Raw genomic sequence first — 7,500 nt, forward strand, 5'->3', positions numbered from 1 at the left:
AAGTTCTCATATAGGAAATTTCCAGAGTTTATGTCTGCCTCCTCTTCAATGCGAGTCTATTAGTGCAAAGTTTTTGTGATGGTAATTAGTTCTACTTCACATACTTATTGAAAACTAATTTTCATAAGAAAAACTTCACACTTAGACTCACTTTAAAGAGGAGGCAGACATGAACTTGGAAAGGGCCTACTGCACTCTTCCCAAAATCATTCCTGCCCATAAATCACGAAAATGCACTCGATTTCAGACGATTTCCTATGCCCTGTCGTGAAAGCATTCATGCCCCAGTGAAACTGAAACAAAACGAATCTCACCTGAATTGGTACACCGCCCGGCTCTGTAAACGCACTTACTTCAGCTAAGCAGCGACTGTATGCTTCTTGCAACGCCTACAAAAAACAATTTTCAAAAACCGGTCTTTCAAAGAGACCCTTTTTTGATAGAAAGACAGTTGTGACTAGAATGGATCCATCACAGTCAGGTAGGACACATGATAAATACATGAAGTTGTGTTAGACTGGCGAGGTGAAAATGCTACATGACTGTATATAAATGTGGCACCCGGTGAAACTTGACATTTTAATGGAAGCCAGCGTCAAGTTCCATACCCCTCAGAACCTACTAAATATCAAATACCCGCCAAAAGGTTTCCTCCATCTTCCAAAATGATGGCCGTGTCAAATTGTTCGACCCTGAGGCAAAGCAAAGTTATGTGTCAAAATCCACCCCAAAGGAAAGGGTCGTTACGTCAACTTCCCGACAGTAGCTCACTCCCTCATTCCTCAACAACAATTTAGGGCTTCAACCTTGGCATTGATAAATGCATTAGGTGCATTAATTTTTTCCTTAGGTTTTTATGCCTTGTGTTGGTATGTCGAACCAACCGCTCTCGCAACGGAACATTGGTGTATTCCAAGGTTTCTTGTTTAAGGCCAGGCAAGCAATTTGCCATCCATTCTTTGTGATACTCGTATCCCTCCAGGAGAGGAACTTCAACCTCCCACCCCCTCCCCCAAAAATATTACTGATTGGGTCCCCATTCCTACTTCATCAAGCTATTGTTGCTTATTCCTGTCCGAATATTATTTGCTTTTCCTTGCCATAATTTGTTGTTTTTTTCGTTATTTTTGGTACACATTTTTTTTAGAAACACATGCTTAAATTGGCCAGCGATGCGAGGGTCACTTCTCTCTTTCGTCATTTCTTTTGATTGCCTGCAATTCTGGACATAAGTGGATTGGGAGGCAAGAATGGAAGCCATAGGAACTTGCGGGATTTGCTTAGTATCTCGTGACTCCGTACCTCCATCCCGCTTTCTCTGCGGAGTTCTTCTGCATTAAGCGCAGAGCAGTTGATGGTGTGAAAAGCCAGTTCACTGGTAGTGGCTAACAGAGGGGCATCTTTGGAGAACACACTGCCACCTTCCGTTTCCATCCTGATTGTTTTTATCAACATAGGATATCCTGCATACTTGTATGGCTGCAGCTCTACAAGAGTAGACGAATCATATAAAAATATGGATAATATAATTCAACAACAATGAGACACAAATATTTCGCCCATTTCATGCTCAATTCGAAGCTACTAGGCATAAAGGAGAGTTTTAAAGGTTTTAAAGTTTAAGACGACCACGACGACAGCAAGACAATGGCAAACCCCACGAAAACAATCTAATTTCCGGTTTCCACTCACATCTTTTCACCGAAACAAAAATAATCCTTTAGTCTTCGCAAAACATTAAAGGATTAGTTTGGGGCACAAATTTAGCGACGTAATGTGAAATTTGGGGATTGGTTAAATAATAGAACAATCGTACTGCATGGGCGGCATGCATTACAGTGCAATGTTTTGCGTAAAATCAGCAAAACACCAAGGACTCGTCTTTTCACGTTGTTGCTTTGTCGCATAATGAGACACTGTACCGAAATGCAAGCCACACATGCAGTACGATCATTTTCCCTCTTTCAACCAATGAAATGATTGTTTTCTGGCGTTGTGGTTGCCGTAACCGTCATCGCTTCGTAAACTCCCTGTTGTACAACTAAAAGGAGACGGTAGATGATTGCGCAAAGTTATATTTTGAAGAAACGTTTGAGACTGTTGCTGTTGTCGTTGGGTTAACTTTCTTTTCTCATACCTTCCTTGTATCGCTTGAAGAGAATGGACTGAGCTTTGAGAATAAGTACAATGTTGTGTGGGTCGGGACCCTGGACTTTTCACGAGTCTTTGGAGCACAGGAACTCGTAAACCTTGTTCACCTTCTCAAACATGTCCTACAATTAAACAAACATTTAAAACCATCAAGAAAGTTGACAACAGAATCACATCATTTCCATTGCTCTATAAAGTGTACACAATTGTTCACATGTGGGGATGACCTTAGTACTAAGAGGATCCCGGCTGGAAAGCGATCTAACAAATTGAATGTGCTTCAGCGTTGTCTAACGAGGCGCAGACAACGCTGAACCACATTGGAACCACATCTCTGCTTCAGAGAGTGACCAAGATCGTGACACAAAGACAGAGCAAGCATTGTCTATAACTTTCTCACAATTTGATTGGTTTAGTTCTCAAAATGAGCATTTCTGATTGGCTATCGCAATAAGAGAAAGTTGACGCGAGCAGAGGCAGATTGCGGGATTATAAAAGCTTGGGGTAAAAAAAATTGCTTCCCTTTCATTAAGTGTTATTGCCAGATGTAGATGTGGATGTACAAGCAGAAATTTCGAGGGTTTGTGTTCTAGGTTTCTGTTATTGGCAGAATAAGGCAGATAAACCCAGGTCATTGCACATGCAACACGAAAGCAACGTTCAAAAGTAGATCGTAAATTTAAAGTAAGGAAGATAAGATGCACAGGTGCAGTTGGAGTCACTCTTCAAAATGGCAGCGCAGCTGACGCTACCTTGTTTTTAACTTCAACTGCGGTGGCACCGAACTGATATTGTTACCTTGCACTCATAATTGCGAATACGCAGGCGTGAATGCAAGTGCGATAGGTTGAATTCTCTCTCTCTCTCTTGCTTTGGCGCCAGCATTTGAGTTACGGAAGTTCACACGAGTATTCCCTTCTGATTCGTCTTTATGTCTGCCTTTGCGTTGCCATAGCAGGTGTCAACCAGGTTTAACAATATTGAACACTATATTGACCCACTACAGCAGCTGCCAACCAGGTTTAACAATATTGATCACTATAATTATTGGCCCACTACAGGGCAACTACACAGATTGGCCAGTCAGGAAACTTGTCTGTGTCGCACAAATGTCGCAAGTAAAATATGTTGCAGAACAATTCATTTTCTAGCTGAGGGTATGATATCGCTGGGATTGGACAGTACTGTGAAGAATACATAAAACAACACATTTGCCTTGAAATGTAATACACTGTAAGGCTTCAAATCCAGTTTACAGGATTCAAAGCACTATAGAGTAGTAGTGCATTACATTTAAACAATTAACAATTACAATTAGCAAAATCACGCAGAGATTGAAAAGCAGAAAATAATAGTGGGTATTACTACAAACAAAAAAAGTTGGCAATCGTGACATCGTTGCTTAATATGACCACTCGCGTTACATACAAATTATATGCCACTCGGTTCCAGGATGCAATGGTCGTATTGATTTTAGGAGTGTTTTAGTTCCTGGTAAAACATTCCTGTCCATATAATAAAAGGGAGAATCTCTAACCTGATAAAGAGCTCTGGTGTTGCTTTGAAGTCTGGGTGTAAAGACTTCAAAGCAACACCAGAGCTCTTTATCAGGTTAGAGATTCTCCCTTTTGAAGTCTGGGTGTAAAGGACTGGGACTGGGACCTCGCATGAGGTGGACGTGTTTCTGTGAGCTCCTGATAGAAAGCTTTGTAATTTGACGAAAGATGTAACTTTTTTTGGCCCTTTTAGTCATCTCCCGCTCAATAATGAGTAAACATAAAAAAGCTCAATCTGAATGCCGAAAAAGACTGCGGGAAAGTGGTTCGCAAACCGATGAAGACTTATTACAAGAGGAAGATTCCAGCGGACATTGCTGCGAAGCTAAATTCGCAGAAGTTAACCCCAAACTAGACAAGATCCTTCACTCATTGACTGAGCTAGAGGCACTCAAAGATAAAGTATCCTTGCTGGAAAAAGAAAGCCAAGACCTAAAAGTTAGCACTGAGTTCGCTCAAAAGGAAATCACAGATTTGAAAGCTACAGTAATCTATGCCTGTTCCAACATGGAACGTCTCGAGAATGAGCTTACGTCGCTTAAAGAAGAGCTCGACTATTGGAAGCGCCGGTCAATCAGGTTAGAATCTTACTCTAGGAGGGAAAATATTAAAATATTTAATGTCCAGGAGACTGCTGATGAGAACACAGAAGCTGTTGTCAAGAAATTTCTGAATGAAAACTTGAAAATCCCACAGAATGATGTCAACGTAATTCGCTTCGAGCGAATCCATCGGTTACCCGTGAGACAGAGCAACAAGCCGAGACCGATAATTGCTAGATTCAGTTTTTTTAAAGATAAAGAATTTGTCTGGTCCTTTATTAAAAATTTAAAGGGTTCCAGCACCGCAATTGCCAACGACTACCCCAAAGAAATCGAAGGCATTCACAAAACTCTATATCTGGTACTTAAAAAGGCCAAGCAAGAAAAGAACACCGCCTTCTTTAAAGTGGACAGGCTGATAATTAATGGGCAGGTATACAGAGGAATTGAAACAAACAATCTCCCATTATATGGTTCAATTATGTAAGTTCTTGGTGGGGGAGAACTAAAGCACGGCTGCAGAGACGCTCCGAATAAACTGTCGAATGTTTGTTTTTGTGTTTTGTGTACATCCTACTAGTTTAAGTGTAAGCGTAAGTTTGGCTGGTATTTGTTGTTGTTCAAATGTTTGGTTTAGAAATTGTTGTCGTGCTGTTTTTTCAGTGTACATAAGCAGATTTCGCTTTTTGATCAGGTCTAGCTTGCATGTGAAGTTTTGTTTATTTGTGCTAACAAAGGTAATTTTACCTCTAAACTTGATGACCGTACCTTTAATTACCTTATTCACCTATCAACGACAAATCAGGGATTGGATATATCTCTTCTGCAGTTCAGGCTATGTAAACAATTTGGATGAGTGAGTCAGTCAAATTATTATCCGTAAATGTGAGAGGCTTAATTAAGCAATTTTAAAAAGAGAAGAGCCATTTTCACTTGGTGCCGAAAACGGAATGCAGATTTTATTTTTTTGCAAGAAACACATTTAACAATAGAACATGAAATACAGAGCTTACACCTTTTTTCACAAATCTATTAAATTTGTTACAAAATGAAAATTTAGATTCTGAAGAGAATACCATTATCGGAGGGGATTGGAATTGCCCTTTGGACCCCGCTCTGGATAAAAAGGGTGACATTTTAACTCCCAGAAAAGCCGTTATATCAAGCATTGATTGTTTACAGAATGAATTAGACCTAATAGATATATGGAGAATTAAGAATCCTGGAGTTAAGAGCTTTACATGGAGTCAACAACGTCAAAAAATCTTCTGTCGTCTTGATTATTGGATGATTTCTAACAATTTGCATGACTGTGTCAAAACAGTGAAAATAATCCCAGCAATCAAAACTGATCATTTCGCAATTTGCTTAGAACTTGCTTTCTTAGATAATAGCGCACCAGGCCCAGGCTATTGGAAAATGAATTGTAGTATGTTGGATGATGATGTTTATGTGGAAACAATCTCAAAAATGATCCCTGCCTGGGTAGAGGAAGGTCGCAGAGAGCTTTCGGACTATCGCTGTGTCTGGGATTGGCTGAAATATAATATAAGAAATTTTTCCATACAACATTCAAAAAGAAAGAGCAAAATAATAAAAGAAAGAGAAATGAACCTCCAAAACAAATATAACAAAGCAAAACAAAGATCTGAGAACGACTCAAATGATGCAAACTCAACTCTTCTCTGGATAGCTCAGGAAGAACTGGAAACATTTTATGAAAAGAAAGTTGAAGGAATAATAACGAGATGCTTCCGTGAAGCATACACTGGGTTGCCTGTGGTACGTGTTACAGAAAATCAGAAGGCACTGAATTGTGTGGTATTGAACTACAGCATTCCAGTCTCTGAAGAATAACAAATAAAAGAGAAGCGAGAAACGTTGGCTTCTGGACTGACGTGTTGATAATTTTCAAGTTCCCTCACAACTTCTTTTCACCACAAGTTTAAGCGTGCCCTCTGAGCCATCTGACAGCTACAATACATGTAGTTCGCTGAAGTCAAGCCCTATTCGGCGGGGTTAGTATCTGAATGGGAGACCAAAAACAATATACCCCTGAAAACAGAAGCATTGGACCGAAAATTCTATTTTAACGCTAACAAATGCGGACCAAGCAAGGAACTGATTTTGTTAGCTTGCTTTATGCGAAACAAATATTGATGCAAAAGTAAATAAATAGTGGTACAAAGTTTTTGGGAAGAGCAGAAGGAAGTTTTCTGGACAGTCGATCGAGAATAAAATATTTTGGGCATGTACTAAAACCCGAAACACCGAAACGAAACCATCGGAACGAAACCACTGAAACAACCGGAACCGCCGAAACCATCGAAACACTGGAACAAAACCACCGAAACAACAGAACAAAACCATCGAAACGAAACCACCGGAACACACGAAACAGCTATAAAAACTTGAAAAAAATCATCGAAACGGACTCGATTGCAGTATAAAATTTGACCTCCGGGCTGATTGTCGCTTATAATAATTTCTCGAATGGTTTCCTTCAAGTTTCCTGATTCAGTTGCTCTTTATTCACAATCTTTGCCGATTCCCTAAGCACACCAGAAGATTCTTTCATTTCATTATTTTTCCTTTATTAACTATGTCAAGCAATGATGCGCACACGGCGAGCAAAGTGAAAACGAGGTTGGAATAGTGCAAAGACCAAGGCAACAAACAAAAATACGACGTGACGACAAAGTTATGATAAAAGAATGTTAATGCATTTGTAAATTATTGTATTATTGAAATGTACTTGCATTTCGAAGAGATAGTTAATGGTGGAGACTGAATTTACCAAGTCTGTTGTGTGCTTGTGGAGAAGGGAACAACTTAAAGTTTGAACAAAATGACTAATTTTACTTACAGTGAAACTACATCACGAGTGAAAGAATTTCAGAAAATCTCGTGATCTGCATAGTCATTTTGGCTGTTTCGATAGCTGTTTCGGTTGTTTCGCAAGTTTTGTTCCGGTGTTTCGATGGTTTCGACGGTTTCGGTTGTTTCGGTGGTTTCGTTCCGATGGTTTCGTTTTGGTGTTTCGGGTTTTAGTACATGCCAATATTTTGCCATCAGCAACAACATTTATGACACGAAAACAACATTAATTTTTAACCCCGAATATAAAAAGGTACGATCACCGACAAACATTCTGGGAGATTTTGCTGATGTACTTTTGGCTGCACCAGTAAAAGAGCAAAATCGAAAGTTACATCAGATTCAGAGGGCGCCGTGATGAAGTTACCGCGGTG

The 7,500-nt window shown here is 39.8% G+C and overlaps 1 pseudogene; it reads right to left on the reverse strand.

Moving 5' to 3' along the window:
* Positions 1 to 3,036, reverse strand: part of LOC137987989 (dnaJ homolog subfamily C member 13-like) — a 34,266-nt pseudogene extending 31,230 nt beyond the window's left edge.
* Positions 3,037 to 7,500: the final 4,464 nt, after the last annotated feature.

The sequence above is a fragment of the Montipora foliosa genome, unplaced genomic scaffold, assembly GCF_036669935.1.
Source record: "Montipora foliosa isolate CH-2021 unplaced genomic scaffold, ASM3666993v2 scaffold_401, whole genome shotgun sequence".
Lineage (NCBI taxonomy): Eukaryota > Metazoa > Cnidaria > Anthozoa > Scleractinia > Acroporidae > Montipora > Montipora foliosa.